Raw genomic sequence first — 18,593 nt, forward strand, 5'->3', positions numbered from 1 at the left:
ACATGTACAACATGTAGCCACCAGCATGGACTGTGTGAGCTGGCCACCTTGTGCTTCTTCCTGCTCATTGGTCTTTCAGGTGTCTGGTGCGTCTGGTTACCAGAATTGATATGGTGACAGCAATAATGGCCAGGGAAAGAGACTATTGCTAGAGGGAGCCTGGTCATTTTTAGAGGTAGAAAGAAAGGCTCATTAGACCCTGTTTGTGGTGAGGTATTGGAGTAAAACTTACAAGTGTAGCTCAACAAGCTGGTGACTGTACTGGATGGAGCAATGAACTTACTCCCTGCTGACCAGGTCTTCATTGTCAAGGTGAAAGTTATTCCTGAAGAGAAGAGGCCTGATGATCAGCAGCTGCGGTAGCATTTGTTCTCCTCTTTCTGCAGTAAAAAGGGAACTAACAGTGGCTAGCACCACTGAGCTGAGGTATTCTGAAATTACTCAGCAATTACAGAAGTGAAACTTGGTCTTGAAGTCTTAATTTTGGTATATTCTAAACACAAGATATTGTGTTTAAAATGCTCTGAATTTGAGTGGTCTGAGGATACGCTGTAAGGATACGCTGTGAGAGATACCTGCCCCGGGAGTGATGACAGTAAAGGCTGCTATGGTGCTCTTGAATGCAATAAAGTTCTGGGTTTGTTAGCTAGTGGCTTCTGAGTTTTCTGCTATTGTCATGGTGTTGCTGAGTATGAAGCATTTTTTATTATGTGCTTTGTTTGGAAATGAATATAGCCTCTGTTTATGTTAGTGCTTGTACACAGCTGCTGACCTTTCTGAAAAAGCTTTCTGCCTCTTATGTACTAGCTATGGTAAGTCTCTTTGTAGAGTCCTGACACTCTCTTTTTCTCTCTCCTGCTCGTATCCCTTAGTTTCTCTACTCTCTTTGTAACTTTAATTATGAGTGGTATTGCTCAAGGTCAAAACAATCTCCTTTTTAAATAGAAAAACGACTGAGAATCACTTCTTGGTGTAAGAGAAAGGTGAGAGAAATCAGAGTTGAAACTTGCATGTTAATGGGATAGTTAGAAACCCTGCTGACCTTCATCTATTCCTTTTCTGTTTAAAGCACAAGCTGTGAAAACAGTGACTGAAACACATATCTTTACAATAGATGACATAAAACTCTTCATTTTCATGCCTGAAACTTGTAAAATGTTCATCAGAGTAGAAGTTGCTCATGAGAGTTTTGGGGCCTTTCATCTTAGCCAGATTCTGGGTGGTTTTACTGATAAAAATATCATGTTAGTAGCCTGGAAAGGTGAATTTAGTAGTGTAAGGTAGAAATCTGGACAAGGGTGGCATACAAGTGGTAATAGGAAAACTATCTTCTGTTTGTAGCAAACACAGATTTAAACAAAGTCATTTACGCAGGTTCCATTGTAAGGGTGTAACTGGGACACCCAAGTTTGAAGATGTACTAGAGTAGCTGAGTCAGTGTAGAGGAAGGTGGTAATGACATGCAACTTCATCAGCACTTCACTGATAAGGTGAGGGGAAAAAAAAACCCCAACCCTTGCTACTGCCTGTAACGTTCTATTAAGAGTTTCTTCATGCTTGTAAATGCCTGTGATGCTGGCAGCACTGCTTCCTTGCATGTTTCCAAGGAGTTGTGAAAGGAAAGCCATGTGTTTTGGATATCATGGTGACTGAGGTTCTCCCCTCCCCCTAAAGAAAACTTACTTTGTAAGGGAAAATCCTAAATGTGTCAAAACAAAGCAATGAATTGTGGATAACATAGTTTTCAGACTCATGGTGCTGAAGGGAGCTGGCAGAGCTGTTTTTCCTTTGGGGGGGGAAAAGGTGGTTGATTGACATAATTTCCAGGGAGGGGAAATGGAGAATGAAATACTCCTCTTTGGAAATATCAGACACAGGACTCCTGAATGACGACTAGAGCAAGGATACTTGGAGCTTCCTAAGCCTCCTCGCTGCGGGAGAGCACCCTTCCCACAGCCTGCTCGGGTCTCTGTGTTCACTGGCAAAGAAGGGTGTGCGAGGAAAGCCTGAGATAGCCTATCATGCCAGCAAGCCATACCCTGCTGCAGGTCCTGCTCAGCAAATAAAGAGCATCTGCAGAGAAACATTTACTGGTCTTTTGCTAATCTGGCTAGTTAGGCACTGCAGAGGTGAACCCTCAGCTCTGAGTCTGTTGAATAAACATCAGCTGAACGAAGTATCTTCATTTTCTTTGGCTGTGAAACTTAACTGGTAAGTGTCCAGTGGCTTGGGTTTGACTGTGGTGCAGTGGAAATGGTCACTTGACAGTTTTTCCCCATTGAAATGGTGATAAAAATGCAAAGACCACATACCTGTACTGTTCATCTATTATGCATTCATACAGGGCTCTGTGGGTTTAGTAGTATATTCTGGATGTTTTGTTCCAGGAGAAAAAATTTACAAGATCCCTATTCTAGCTGGTATTGATGGGAAGGCTGCTGAAGGTCACTAGGTCAGCACTTGTAGTTTCTATGGCTGATATCCAAGCCTGAGATAGAAGAGGGCCCACTAATTAAAAATCACTATTATTGTATTTGAAAGATTCTATTTTCTTCTGCCTCCATAGTAAAGACAATATAGGGCAACAAGGAAGCCAAGGAGGCAGAACTGGTGGGAAATAGGGAGCCTTTCTATGCTGATGCTCAAAAGTGTACATTAACATGAGATGGAGTGCAGGAGTTTAACCGAAGCAATCTATCAGATAAACCTTTGGGATGGGCTCGCTGTTGGAAAAACGAATTGCTGCAGGTAGACCGCCTAGTAGTACCTCTGGTGTCACGGTGATCTGGCTCACAAGTTACTTGCCCTACATAATATGACCTATATAATAAAAGCTAAACCAAGGTAATTATACACACTTGTACATATAATGTAGAAAACCAGCTTCTTCAACAAGTTCTGTTTATCTGGAAAACCTGAAGTGTCTCTGTTAAGATTATTTTGGGGAAGGGAGAAGATCTTAGAGGAGCAACTTAAAAACCAAATAGTAAGAATTCAGATTGCATTCCCTGTTATAGTGAACACACTGATTTAAGATCAATTGAAGGAAGATGCGCTCTATTCCAATACATAAGGCTTCATTCTCTTTGCTTACGGCATCTTCTCTCCTCTCTTCCTAGTCTTTCCCTCCAAAGCTCTGGCTGGGTTTCCTGCTTGGGGAGGCTGGTGCCAAGCAGGGCACTGCTGTGAGTCCTAGTGCAGGACGTGCTGAGGTCTTGCAGGTTGCTCGTGTCAGTTCCTGGAGCTGAAGTCTGGCTGACTTCTGACCTTAAGCAGCTCCTTCAAGCCTCTCCTAGTAGGGACTTAACTGAGATGTTTTAAGATAATGTGTTTACAAAGGTAGATGTCAGCTATGTGCTGAAAAATGTGCAACTTATTCCCTATGACCCTTCTCCCACTACTTCATATGAAAGCTAAATACTGACATAATAGCAAAATCTTTAAGACTTGACTTTTGAAGGTGCTTGGGAATAACACCTTTTGACTTATGTTCTTTCTATGGTCTTCCAGAAAATTGTTCTCATATCCATCTCAAAACATACATTTATTAATGGAAATACTCATCCTGATTAACTTCTAAAATGGACATAAATATCACCAGAGTTTGTCCACCTGAAAAGTATGCACATATGCATTATTAACTGTTGCTTTACTTTTTCATGATATTTTGGGGGAAATTATTTAAAATGAGTGTGGGTTTGTGGTTTTGTCTTTTTTGGGGTTTTGGTTTTGTTTTACAGAAATAGTTCAGGTTTTTTCTTTTAATCATTTTTATGCTCAGTTACTTAAAAGGGGGGGAGGAGTACAAGAAAGCAGAAAGGGCAAATCTATAGAGTTCTTGGGATTTTCACCTGTCTCTTAATTGGGACCAGGATTTCATCTCAAATAAGTGTTGAAGTTTTTCTTCTTTCCTCACAGATTTTTCTCTTTCTTTAAAAAAAAAAAAAAAAAAAAATACTGAATTTCATCTTGGATGTATGGATTCTTCCTTCAAGTTTCTCCTTGCCATATGCCACTGAGGGAAGAAGGGAGCAGAATTATTTTGTTTTTAGTGGCAATCTAACAATTTCAGGACCAGAAAAGTGCATGGATATCAGTCATCTGTTTCTTTTTCTCCAATATTTCACATGGAAATATCCCTGGAATGCATTTTTCTATGAAGAAAAAAATTAAACCTAAGTCAGGCTTCTTTTGTAGCGTCTGTAAGTGCTCCAAGGAGCTGATCTTTTGTCTGTCTGCGCTGCCGACAACCTTGGTCAGCTCAGACATGCACTTTCACTTGTTTCAGGTGATCTGCATAGTCTGTCTTATAACTCATTCCGTTTCCTCCACACAGGACAGCAAAAAAGTTAATGTCTCTTAGCACAATTTGACTGGTACAGAACAAATAAAATAGCATCAGGAAAGAGACAGAGAACGTCAGCAGTTGCCGCTTGTGAAGCGTTAGTGGATTACTTGGATTCATTCTTTCAGCTTAACTTTTTGCTCTGGATTTCACGTACTTATTCTAGATTCAGCAGTAGCAGGGTCTACAAGTTACCCTCTACTAGGGTTTTAAAGCATTGTTTGGATGACAGCCTCAAGCCTCTTCCATAAATTTGTTGCAGGATTAGGGCTGTTTGATTTTGTACTAGTACATTTTTTTGGATTTGGTAGTATAGATAGATAGATTTCTGGGACCAACAAATACAGCTAAGAGACAAATGTCTAGGCAAACTTCAGGAACTTGGAACATATTTTAACAGCTTATGGTTATGAATGTTCAGCTGCTCATCAGTAATTTTGCATGACTTATTACACATAATTACTTTCAACTCTTTGCTCCTGTATGTGACTCCTTCCTAAACCATTCCTGTTATGCCATCTTGTATGTTTGACTATTTTTTCTTGTGGCCATATTGCACAGATAGCTCCTGTGTAATTTGCTGTCTGCCTTAATCTTCAGTCACCAGCCATGCAATACAGCACAAAAGAAAAATGCTAACTCACCTTCAGTTTCATAATGAAATGGCTTTTTAACCTTCCTAGTATTTAACATCTGCCTCTTTTCCCAGGTTTCTTTAGTGTGAAAGCTGTTTTCTTCTGGGGGGAGAATAAGGAGGGAAGGGAAATCTTGGAATTAAAACAAAAAAAAACCCCAAACCTGTGTGTATCAAATGATAAAATGAAAATTAATGAATTGCTAAAGGATAAAATCAGTCTTTGACTGAAAACATGTGTGCTGTACACTGCTTAAGTCACCAAAGCATCATCTAGTGATGCTAAATGATGAAGGCCAAGATTAGTCAGTGCAGACTTGATCATGAAGCTGTAGTTCTATTAATGGTTGCAGAATGTTATTAATGTTTTGCAGAATATGAGAAGTAGGCAGGATGTCTGTGGATGTGAGTGCTAGATGGCTCACTAAGCTTTCATATGATTTGCTTAAATTCAGTAGTTTTCGTACAGTAGACTTTAGTGTTGGCTGCATGGGGATATGAATCTCTGAGCTTTGTACTCGGAGACCAATAAGAGAATTATTGGCAATTCCTATTTGCAAAACTTTCCTATTTATTTTGAAAAAAATATACTGGGAATTACATAAAAATGCCTGTAACTTGAAAAAGCACATGCATTTTGTGACTTTTGAGCTATGAAATAATATAATCTCTAAAGCCGTAAGTCCGAAAGCATAGTATTAGGAAAGAAGGTTTGCCTAATGGGGACAAAAAAAAAACCCAAACCAAAACAAAAAACCCCCATGCTCTGCCACAGATTAGATCAGAGGCAAATGCTGAAGAGGGATCTCATCATTATTCTCTCTTCTAAAAGAAGAGAAAATTGAGGGACAGCAGCCTTGATCTTATTGAGAAGAAGATTGAAGTGAAAGACAAGGTTGGTTGTTCTCACTTGAGAAGGGTCTGAAAGCTGAAATTGAAAAATCAATTTACTATCGTTACTGCAACAATTAAATTGACATGATGAAAAGATGGAGGAGGAGGATGGATCAGATAATCCACCCCCACAAAATATCTGTGTGTGCAGGTGGCAAGTGTTAGAGCTGCCAAGGGTAGAGCTGCCATGACTGTCTCTCCTCTAACATGACAGGCAGCTGCCTCCTCCCCTTTCTCCATCTCCTCCCCAGGTCCATGCTGGCTTCTCTGAACACCTCCGTGCCACTCGGCAGAATTTCCCTCTGTGGCAGTTTGTGGGTTTTTTAAACCCCCAGTTCTGTTTCTTGGGTGTCCCTCAAACCTGAGTGTTTTCGCTGGTTTAGGCTGCCATACTGCTTGTGTTTGTACAATATAATAAGACATCTGCTGCCCACCAGCACTCATCTGCGCCCTGGCGGAGCGCTGCAGTTGACTGTTATCCTATTTATATTAATTGAACATGCCGTATTCTGCATACGCTGCTGATTACCCTCATTTATTTCGTCTCCTAAAGACCCAAGGATTTCTGCTGCTCGCCCTTACAGCATTGTTTTACTTATTTGGCTCCAATTAGCCTTGGCTAATGAAAATACATTATACTGAACCTCTTGTTACCCGTTGCTGTTTCTAATGACATAATTTGTGAGTTTTGAGCCTTTTCAAGTAGAGACGTTAGGAATTATGTTACAGTTTCTTCAGTGGGGTGGAGAAATATTAATTGCAGGCATCTGGGCTCCTTCCTTTAAAGAAGACTGGTGATTTTTACTTAACTAATAAATGTTGACATAATCAGGGAGCTATCAGCACCATATGTTGGCCTTTTGTGAGATGCAGATCTTATCCCTGCCCGGCTGGGTATGGAAATGCTTCAGTGTTAGCACTATGTCTTGGTATATTTTTAAAGCATCACTCAGCAGATTGCTGTGAGAAAGAGATGAAACCTATTTTTAAAAAAAAAACAGGTGGGCTGTTTCCCCAGCCTTTCAGGTGAGGTTATCTTTAATGATAAACAGATGCCAAAAGCTGCATGTGCAACTGTGCTTATCTAGGTTGGTATTTGCAAAGCCCCTTTTTGTTAGCAGAGCGCTGCCCTGGGGACTTTTACAGTGGGGGTGGAGGGGAGCCAGATCCAGCAGTCGGGCCGTCTGTTTGTAGGGTGTGTGCTCCTCTCTTCTCCCTCCCTTCCTCTTTCAGGGACATCCTGTGCAAACATTGGGCCCTAAGGATGCTGTTGCAATTAATGAGATTTGAGGGTCAAATCTGAAGGAGAGGTGTGCTTCTGCTGTTCGTGGAGGGATTGATGCAACTCTCTTGCCCAACCACACCCCAAAGAATTAAATAAAGAGTTTTTGTTAAGTCAGGAAAATGTATCAAAATAAAATTAAAAAAAAATTGTAAATGCGACATACTGCCAAAAGGCAACAGGCAACAATAATACTTCATTGTGTCTAGTCCAAGCTGGGTTTTGGCACAGTACGATTCAGCCTTGAAAGCTATGCATATCCTCCCTCCTACCTCCTTTGTTACCTGTTGACTAACTTTATCTCAGACAGGGAAGCTTCACAAGACCTCCCTCCATCTTGGTCTATTCTTTGGAGCAGTTTCTTTGGCCTGGACCCCCTTGATTTTTCTGGAAACATTTTATGGCTCTGTTTCTGAGAGAAAGTGGATGTTACCTGGGGGGAGGTGGGTGGATAAGGCTGCCATACCTCAGGGACGCTTTTCCACTGTCAGTCTTCAAAGTGTGTAGAAAAGGAGGTTGTTTGGTGCATAAGTAGCTGTTAAAAAGGAAGGGCAGACTTAGGCGGGGGAATGTATGGGGAGGCATTATAAGCTGTGGCATGATTTGAGTGACTGCCTGGTAGTGTTACACATAGACGTCTTTGTTTAAGGCAGTAGTTGGCCGCCTGACAAGGACTGGGTGGATCAATTCTTCTCCATTAATCACTCTGCTTTCCTTGGCCTGGGTGCTGCTCTGGGCAAGGCCTCTCCTATCACTGGGAAGGATCGGTTTCCCCCCAGTGTGAGGTGTCCCGTTTCCCCCATTAATGTGATCAATCAGCCCTCCCCGTCTCTATGGGCATGAGGAAGCTGTGCAGGATGGGAGTGACTGGGCTGGCTGAGCCTCCTTTAGGGGAGCATGGCCGCTGTAGAGCAGCACAGGCTCTGTGGCAGTGCCTTGTCCTTGTTCCAGGGAGCTGGCGCGGCTTTGAGGGGGATGCTGACTTGGTGGGAAACGCATGTGGTGCGGGTGGAGTAGGCACCCAGAGTCATGAAGTGGACCGCCTTCTTGTTACCACCGTTGGTTTCAGATGTTTGCATCTTCTTGCTGAATTTATTTCAGTCAGTTTTATGGAACAGAGAAGCCTAATGCTTTGCTCTTGACTCCCTTTAAATTGCTGTGAGTGCTTGGAAGAGGTAAGATGGGTTGCTTCTGTGTATATTCTGCTTCTGGTTTTGCACCAGCAAAACCAAGAATTATTTAGGAAGCAATTATCTTTATGCATTCCAAAAGCACACAAAAAGATGTGTTTACTTGATTTGTTGGTTAATATTCTTTATTTCTTGCCTGAAGGCAACATGGTAGCTGATACGTCAAGAAGACAGGCTGCAGAGCTGTCTGAGAAGATTTTTTTAAAATTTTTTAAAAATTTTTTGTAAAATGGTGCCCTCTCCAGTAGCTAGTCCCATTTTTGCATTAACTTCTGGCACTTCTTCCACATGCATCAGAAACCCAGGGAAATTCAAGCCTATGATGTCCCTGGAGGTAACAAAATGACAACATTTCTCAGAGGATGGGAAGTCCGATTAGGGAACAGTCCTGACTCTAATCCTTTATATATGGCAAGTGTTGTCTTTTCAAAAAGAACTGCCAAAGAGAATTAGGTGGTATAAAAGTAACTTTTTGCTTAAAGAAGCTTTTAGGAAGAAGAAGCATAAACAGAAGCTTCATAAAAATCCTGGAATACAATACAGCACTAAGATATTGAGCATGACAACAACCCCCCATGTCTTTGTTAGGTTGTCAGCAGGTTCTAGTTATGTCCCTTACTGTCCTGCAAGTTTATCTAGTTTGTTGTGCAATTTGCATTTTGTTAATATTCAGCCAATACACACTCAGTGAGAGCTTAAACTTGTAAGCTGCACAGCCCTTCAGCTCCTGCCCTGGGTAACCGCAACTTACTGCTTTCCCCATAGGGCTTGTATTAAAAAGGCTGCTAAACTGCTGTATTAAAAAGGCTGCTAAACCTCTCAGAATATTTTCGCTCTGATCCCTACCTCCACCCACAGCTGCTGAATGCGGCAGGGCCCAGAAGCGGGGTGCAGGGAGCCTCCCTCTCCACTGGCGTGCAGGGGACACCCTGACCTGTCATGGTCCATGGTGGGTCTGGACTTCAATTCTGTCACTACGCCTCTGTGAGCAGCCATCTCCATTGGTTTTATTGTGCGTTTAAGGTGTGCTTGAGGAAAATGCCCAGAGCATGTTCCTGCATGCTGATGTCTACTTTTGTCTGATGCTAGTCCCAGAGCACCTTTGGGCTCCTTGCTCTAATGGGTAAACTTGTATTTTCCTGAGGGTTAGAGGAAGGAGCAAAGTCACTTACCCATTCTCAGCAGTGACATGGGCTGAGGGTTTGAGGGTAATGGCAAATTTTGTTGTCTTTTGTGGTTGGGGTTGTCCCCTGGCCAAGGTGGATTGGTATCTCTTAGCAGGGTTCTTGGCGGTCAGGTTTGAAGATGGGGACCTGCTGGGGGGTCTCAGTGACAGGTCTGGCTTTGGAGCTGGGGTTGTGTTTTGCTCTTCTGGGTCTACCAGTGGGTTTGCAGGGTGGTAAGTGACTGGAGCCATCTTAAGGAGGAAAAGAAGAAGGTGGTTGAGGTGCCACTGGAGGAGATTTGGCATGTGGAGGGGGACAGGGAGCCAGAAGGGCTTGTTTGCCTCTGCTGGCAGCACAACTCTGAGTGCGTGGAGTGAGAAAATCTATTTGAAAAATGACTTTTTAGATAAGTATCATTTAAGTAAGAAAGCAGTATGTGACTGCTCTTCTCTATTAAGATATGACACAGGTGTTATCCTACAAACATGCTTTGGGGTGTCCAGAACACCATGACCCAGTTTCTTCTTGATTCCTTGCCCCCCCGCCCCCTCCTCCCTTTTTTTTTTTTAAAGGGAGGAGACATAGTGCTACAGTACAAGAGGAGAACAGAAATAATTGGGCAGTCTTCAGTTAATGTATATATACCTTTAAATAAATCCACCCTGCCATGGAGTGGAAGCTAAGTGGGACAAGAGAAAAAGAGCCTGTAAGAGGACAGGCTTATTGATCACTTAATGAATAGTCTTGCACTAATCTTGCTGAGGCAATATCTAAAGACTTATAGCATTTGGCTTGAGGTAAAAGGCGTGTGTGTGTAAATTCATGTTTTGGTGAATTGTCCTAGCTGTGTTTTGATATGCTGGCTAAACCATTACGGCTAGGTTAAATCCAAATTGACTGCGTTGGTTGCCCTTCTCAAATCCTACCACCCACCTCCATGTGTTTTTGAGGACAGCAGGAGATTCTTCTTAGGGATATTTGACTGTCCCTTTTTGACAACAGAAGGGCATGGAAAATGATTATGGTAACTCTGCTTGAATAAGGTGGCTGAAGAAACAGGTTTAAAGTGAACCTGAATAAAAGGCTTAGCCAGCTGTAGAAGCTGTTGCTGGCGTACCCTGGAGCCTACGTTTTGATGACAGCCTGTCTGTACATCTGGGCCAAGACCTGATCTCTGTGCAATATCCCACATGACAGCTGGTAATTGTGACTGCAAACCTAAGACTGTGTCCTCTCTGCTCGTTATTAAGGATGATGGCAAAATCCTTTCTATATTAATTAGCCAAAATCACATCCAGTGTAACTGGAGGGAAATCCAGGAATATGGTGGAGTTTATCTGCTTACTCAAGGCTAAAATCTGGCCTAATGGCCTTTATTTGAATGGGGATTGGGTAATGTCACCAACAAGTTTCAATGCAAATGTCCTGGGGTTGCCTCCTTGATTAGATGTTGCATTACCCCTCCCAATTTTTAATTGAGGGTTGCTCTGTCTGGGCACACTTTACATTCTTCAGTGTAGGAATAGAAAAGTTTTGAAGAGTTTATTTTTCAGAGGTTTAGTGTCACTGTTCTTGCTGGATTGATAATCTTAATGGGATATGTTTGGAATGGTTCCAAATTCTAATTTTGGAAATTGAATTGTTTTAGTGATTAAACAAAGTAACTGAGGGCATCACCCTATTAAATAAGATATTTCATGCATGTGATTAATTGTAATCTCAATATAAATCCTTTTGATTTAAAGATTAATGTTGATTCTTTGCTTCAAATTTACTGTCCATTTGTTTTCTTAATTAAAATTAAAGGTAGAAGACAGATAGCAGAGGAACCTCTTCAGGATGTTGATGTTCACTTTGTTAAATAGAACATTTTTCATTAGGAGGCTCAGAAGTAATAGGCTTGGTATAACTATATTAACCCTCAGACAATAGAGGATAGATTGTATGGGTTTTCTATTGCTGGCTAAGCTTGTCATGCTTCAGATCACTTAAAAAATATTGGTAGCTGATCTTCTAGCTTGAATGCAGTCTCTTTCAAAATTAAAATGTAACATTTGAAAAATAGCTTCCTGCTCTTTAGAGAGGAAATTTCTCCATCATGCTGCTTGGAGAGTATGTATTTCAAATTATATCATGTTCCCAAGTCAAAATAAAATAGTGTATGGGGGTAGAGGGAATGTCTCCTATTCCCCATCACTTACTTTCACATGGGGCATCTATACCTGGTCTTGGTCCAAATGGATCCAATATCATATCAAGTTTTATAAATGCTTATCTTTTCATTGCTCAGCTGTTAACCTAAATCCACTGGAGTGTGTTAATGCACTGTGTTATCTCTGGGTATGAAAGCCAGAAACAGTAAAAGGGTAGTATTGATGCAATACTTGTGCTTCCATTATACATTAAGCAAAATGTTGCCTCTGTGTACATGCAATACTTTATAATACACAAAGAAGCCATAGAAAAGATTTATCATGCTCATGCTGAGAAAATACAGAATAGGTAACTTAATATTATAAGCTTTTTAGTGCAAGGGCATTGGGCTTTTCATGAAAATGCATATCACTGATAAAGGTGCAAAGCTGCTTTGTATTAACGAGGTGTGTCATGATACAACATGATGATCTTAATTCATCTTAGTAAGAATGCAAATTATTGCAACAGCAAAGCATTATTGAAAATCATTTGAGATCAAATAATGACAAGCAATTCCCATATGTCACTACTTTCATGCCTAATTGTGGCTTGCAGCCACAACATCTCACGCTTGATTTCTAGATCTTGAGATAGACTGATAGAAGTACAAAGATGGAGGGAACCTGAAAAAAAGTAGTCTACCAGAGTGCAATCAAGTATACTGAAGTCATCCTTGATGGATGTCTGACTGATCTGATCCTTAGTTGCTTCTTGTGTGTGGTTTTTTTATGGTGTTCCATCCTAAGATCTTGTTTGTATGTCTTTTGATGCAAATGAAAGCTTGTCTGCCCTTGAATGTGTAGATCACATGCCCTACAGCATAGTAGAAATCATCTGGCTAATGTCAACAGCCTCTTGTGTTGTGCCAAAATCCTTTGGTCTGCCTTCTACTGCTATCGAGGGATAGATAGATGATGATGAGAGATCGTCATCAATAGACTGATGAGAGATCCTCTCCTTGTGTAACTACTAGTGACCAGGTGGTATCAAGCCATTTTGCAGTTGTAAGCTTTTGGAGCTGGTGTTTGTGAGCTACAGCTTTAATAAAATATTTTTTTTTCTAAGAAATGGAAAATTGCAATAAGTATAGAGAAACTATAGTTACCATTTCAATAACAACTGTTTAAAATGTAAAATTTATTAAACTGAATAGTTAAAAATTCAGTTCTTATGTGCTCCTGACATTTCTCATACAGCGAACATTGTTAAGCATGCTTAAAGCATGAACTCAGACCAATGTTTTCTACCTACTACCATGAAAGTATATTTCTCCTATAAAAACTGATTTAAGCTAAGGTTTTCAAACAAGAAACATAGGGAAATCCTCCATCATTTTCATTTGCTGAAGAGTTTAATGTTTGTTTAAAATTTTCGGAAATCCTCCCATAACGTTCACTGGATGTGCAATGCATTAACATAACACGTAAGTGTGCACCAGTGAGATTCAAGATTAAAAGCAGCTTCTACTGTCTAAAAATGTGCTTTCTCACATGTCCCATATGACTATAATTTTCTTAAAGATCTGTTACTGGTTGTAGTTTACCTCCCAATTATGTTTAAATTTTTCTTCTTTGTTTTCCAGATGTGCGTATACTGTGTGTTTGAGGCAAGTAGGGTTTGGGCTCTGGTCCTGAGTGCAGCCAGGAGACTGCACTGGGTCCTTTTCAGTTGTGCAAACACAGCTGGATTAGAGATGGCAGTTAAATGTTTCCTCTCTGTGATTTGGTTTCCCAGAGAAGTCAAAGATAATGATAGGGGAATGGTGTCCTAATTTAGGTTTTATTGGAGCAAACCTACCACTTCCTAACCACTACAGAAAGAGATGTGCACTCTTACAGGTCCAAGCAGCATGAAATTTCCTAATTATCCTATATCAATGGAGAACTTCCCATGGAGATCAAGTAGACACTGAAGAACTGCAGAGAAGTACCTGTCTATTTATTCTTTCAAAGGCCTTGTATAGGAGGAAAAGGAGGAGAGAGGGAGCAAAGACTGGAAATAAGACTTTTATCCTATTGTTGCAATTAATTTAGGAATGTAATTTCTGCAAAGCTATCCAGCTTATCAACGGTTGGACCCTACCAAATGAGTCTATCGTGTTTTATCGAAGTGGCGTGCCTCCCTAACAGACCAGAGGTTGGTCTGCCAGTGGAAACCTGCCAGGTACCGAGTCCCAGGTTTTGACAGAGCTAGGATGGTTCTCACAGTGGCATTAGGCTGGGCGATTGACTGTCGCTAAACAAGCGGTGGGTGTTCTTTCCTCAGCACAGGTTGGTGCTGTGTTTGCCTGCGTCCGGCCCTCTGGTCTCGCTCTGTGCCCCACTGGCTTGTAAGTGTGCTCCTGCCTGCTTTGGAGGTCACTTCCTGCAGCTTCTGATGCCTTCCAGGGAAATGTTGTCCATGTCTGACAGCTTGTGTGAAACTCGCCTATCCAGCCCTCAGTCTGCTCTCCGGAGCATAGTTATCCCACGAGGCTGAGGATGCTTCCCCTTTTGGTAACACCTGTGGCACAAAGGAGCAAATGCTTCATCATCTCCTCTTTAGGAAGAAGGTCTTGCTTTCCTTTGTTTCCTCTTATCGTATGCCAATGAAGTTGTTCTTGATGCATCTTGTCTGTTTCTAGTTAGCTTTGTGTCTTGTATTTAATACACTGATTAATGTTGGTTCTTTTGTATTCCTCAGTCGTGTATACTTGTTTTTTGACATGTGATTTATGTTTCTTTCTGTTTTCAAGTGCCTTAAATAACTCCTGGCACAGCCTCGATGGTCTTGCTATGCATTCTCTTCCTCTGTATCAGAAGAAAAGCTGTTTTGCTTACAATAATTATGTATATATAAACACATACTTTTTTGATTGCTTTAATCCAAAGTGTTATTTATGACCCCCATATGTCAAATTCTCAATTGGTCCTCTCCTGTTAGGACTGGAGCTGAAATAGCTCCCCTCTAGTGCTTCCCCTGCATTTTTGGGGGGCAGGAGGAAAGGTTATCCAGCTGAAGGGTTATCCCATTGAGTTCCAATTTTTCAGTGTGGTGCTGTGCTGCTTTACCAACATACCTAGCTGAAGTTATCTGCCCTATGCATCAGGGAACAGTGGCTTCTTTTCTGATAAATTTTTGATCTAGCCATGGTAAGACTCCTATAATGACATCACTCTTGGGTTTTCTTTTTTTCCTTTTTTTCTTTTTTTCTCATTTCACTTTATATATATGCTCTCGAAATTTAATCTAATAAATTTCTGCTTTGTTCCTACAAAGTAAGTTAGCTCAGCTGTACGGAGTTTGCCCGAGAATACCTGTTCTAGTATTGCTTCAAATATTAGAGCTTCTAATTCTTCCCTTTCTCTTTTCCACACTCATAGGGTTACTATGTAGACATCTAAGTAAGTTTCTCAAAGTGTCTCACTGCTGCTTCTTCTGATAGACTCTATCACAGTTTCTTATCACTTCCCCAGATTTCAGCCCTCTGGGCCAGATCATTGCTTTTAGAACACGAGAATTTTGTTATCCACTGCTATTCAATCTGGCTTAAAATCTTTCCCACTTGATAGGCAAGCTGATACTTCCTACCCTGCTCTTCTTATGTCTGTTCAGAGACACTTCTTTGTGGGATAACATCCCCTAGTTAAAGAAGCCAAAGATCTCTTGCTGGTGCCATCTGTACAGCTACGCGCTTTTTTCCGAGAGGCATCTGTCTCTGTCACTAGCAACCCATGGGCTTCGCACCTGGCCTCCACCCAGCCACCATCAGTCGTAGGTGAGCGGGTGACTGGTACCCTCCAGCTCCTCTGCTGTGAATCGGTGGGCTGGTTTGAAAGAAGTGGGGAGGGGGAAGAAAAAAAAAAAGCTTGCTATTAAGTATGGCTTCAGAGACTACTGTTCAGTATTAAAATTTGTAAATGGAGATAGCTTAACATTAGCATGATGTAATTAGAAAAAGTTTATCAATCGGAACATTAAGTCGGAAAGGAAATTAAATTCTTTTAAACTGCCTTAATGTGGAATGCCTAATCAGTGAAGAGGATAGTGCTTATTCTGGCCTGAAACCTTCCTTAACGCTGCTTTTCTTGCATAGGAGGGAGAGCACTTAGAATAGGAAAGCGGGCTTTTTCAATCAATTAGGCATGGTGTATTTATTTTATATATATATACACATACATTTTTTTCCTTATGTCACTGCTTATTAAACTGAAATCCATCATCATAATTTTTCAATGACTTGTAATTTAACCTTATGCTCTACGTAAATATTCAGTTCTCCATACAGCAATCAGAAGAAAACCCAGTGAGGCTACAAATAATTCAGAATTTAATGCAAAATATGTGCGGGAGATAATTGGTGAAATGACCTTTCATTTGTGGCAGTAACTTCATGCTCCTGATTTAGAATTATTTCCCCCCCTTCCACATCTTTAAGCTTGTTGTTTTGAATAATGACGTCTCTCAATTGGCAGATATCAGATTTGAAGGAAAGACGATTTTTAGGAGCTGAGTTATACCATAGACACACTTCCTAGGGTGGAAACATCTGAGAGAGCCTATCAGTAAATGAACGTGGGCTGTGGTGCATACTCTTGCGATTGCCCGAGCTGGCCATTTCAGAGGTGTGACTGCAGTGTGAGCATGCCCTAGGACACTGTCTAGGCATTCTTGAACTTTTAAGTATTTGTAATGAGTAGGAACTGAAGGCGCTTATGATGTTTCAAGGGTTGCTAAGTGCTGCCAGACATCCAGGTTTTTCAGGGCTGTCAGTGAAGTAACCGTGACAAGGAGTTAAATCCTAAGTCTGAAGACTCTTGTTCAGGCACGATGTGCGGATCAGGGGACAGGCGTCGATCTTGTGAGCCGAGTGATGTGAAATACATCTGGAGGTGGCTTCCAGCAACCAAAGCTTGGGGGTTTAGCCTGTCATGGGAACCCGCCTTCATAGGAGCCATCCTTTGGCAGCTGCTTTATCATGTAATTGCACTCACATAGGGGGAAGCAGACATTTCTGTCCTTGACATGTCAGCGTAGAGTGGGGACAGCCTGTCTAGGAGTCGACGTGGGAGGTCATGGGTTTGCTTTTGGTTTCTGCAGAAGGAAGAAGGGAACCACCTCACCTCCTTGGTGAGCTTGGCACCATCGGCTGGAGTCACTGTGGTGAGAGATGGCAATTCGTGAGACAATTTCATGCTTAAATGCTGGATGAGAGGAGCGTGTGTCTAAGGAAAGGCTTATTCCCCCATGTCCCTGGTTTTCTAGCTGTGTTAAATAGGGAAATCCTACCAGGATTTCCTGAGAGCTCACGTTCCTGGAGGTGGCTGTGGTCATGGGCAGCGCTCCCTGGAGCCCAGCCTGGCTGTCTCCTGGGGGCAGGCTGGCCGCCTGCTGTCGCAGGACATGGACGCTGTTTTGCACCACATCTTGCTGCTGTGTCTCCACTTCCATGGCACTGTGTGTTGCGCTGGCAGTAGTCACTGTGGTTGGACAAATGTGATCTGGTAATGCTTACTGACCAGCTTTAATGAAATGCGATGAGACCTTTGTATAAAAGCAATTATACAAACATAAGCTCAGGAAATGGTGCATCTCATAGGCAATTAGTGTATTCAAATGAACCGAGACTTTGCGTGCCTTCTGTACTCAAGGAGATACTTGGACACTGCAGCTTGGATAGTTGGAGCTTAATTGTTCGTCCCTACCTGAATATATATTATTGGAAAGCATATTTCTGAACTGCTTACGTTTTGCTTCAATGCTGTAGGAAGCTGAATTTAAAAAAAAATTCTGGAAATGAATTAATGAGTACCGAATGCCATAAGAACCCAAAAGAAGATTACTTGTAAGGCTAGAAATATGACTGAACTAATTGAAAATAGCTCTTATAAAGGTTTTCAAATTGGCTTGTGTGATAATATATTTTTTTTTTGTTAGGATGAAAGGTAAAAGCATGTGTTTGTTTTTGGTACATTAGAATCATAGAATGATTAGATTTATTTCCATTCTCTCAGCATTATACTTTGCTATTCTTTCCTTATCTTTCTGTTACCATGTACATAAAAATAACCTATGTGATAAATGGAAAATTTAAAATTTGTTTCACAGAGGAGACCAGAAAGCTTCCTTAAGTTACTTCTCCTATTTATGTTACATCTTGATCATTCCTGAACAATACAAATGACCGTTCTCATGGCACAAGCAGCACAGGGTGGAGGCCAAGTGCCAGCAAGAGTGTATGGGGCAACAGAAATTTGTTGCCTGCCTGTTCAGTCCCGGAGGTGCATTATGTGAGAGTGGAAAGGGATCTTAGCTTACACTGTTTAAAATACTCTGGAGCTGAGAATTGTTTGTTCTTGCTTGTGAAACATTGCTCATTGCAGGAATCCATCAATTTCTATGCAGCTATTTGGAGGAGGGGCTTCTCCTTGATTATTCATCCAAGCATCTAACTAAGTCTGACATATATGAAGTTACGCGATCTGATAAAAAGATGATATTTCAAATTTCTGGTGATATTAATATGTTGTGCTTTCTGCTTTCTCCATATATGTCTAGAATGCTTTTTGGAAAAGCAAGATGGATGTGATTTTTTAGGGATTTAGGATGAAGTTTCAGTTCTTGATATTTCTCCTTTTGTGAGTAGTGAATTGAAAAATTTCCCTGTTGTACTTATGCATCATAGGTAGTTAAAGAGCAAGCAGAAAAACCTGAGCAGTTTTGTGCTCCTTTTCAGCCATTTACTAACCATCCTTCTTAGTTTCTGTCTGATATTAGTATGGTGTGCTTTCTCCCTTTCTTCAGAAAGGTGAGATTTTAGGGGTTATGATAAAGAAAAGCAGTACTGGTCTTAAAATCACAGTTAGAGACAGACCGACCTGTTTCCAGGTGATATGTTTGCTGAGCC

The sequence above is a fragment of the Pelecanus crispus genome, chromosome 1, assembly GCF_030463565.1.
Source record: "Pelecanus crispus isolate bPelCri1 chromosome 1, bPelCri1.pri, whole genome shotgun sequence".
Classification (NCBI taxonomy): domain Eukaryota; kingdom Metazoa; phylum Chordata; class Aves; order Pelecaniformes; family Pelecanidae; genus Pelecanus; species Pelecanus crispus.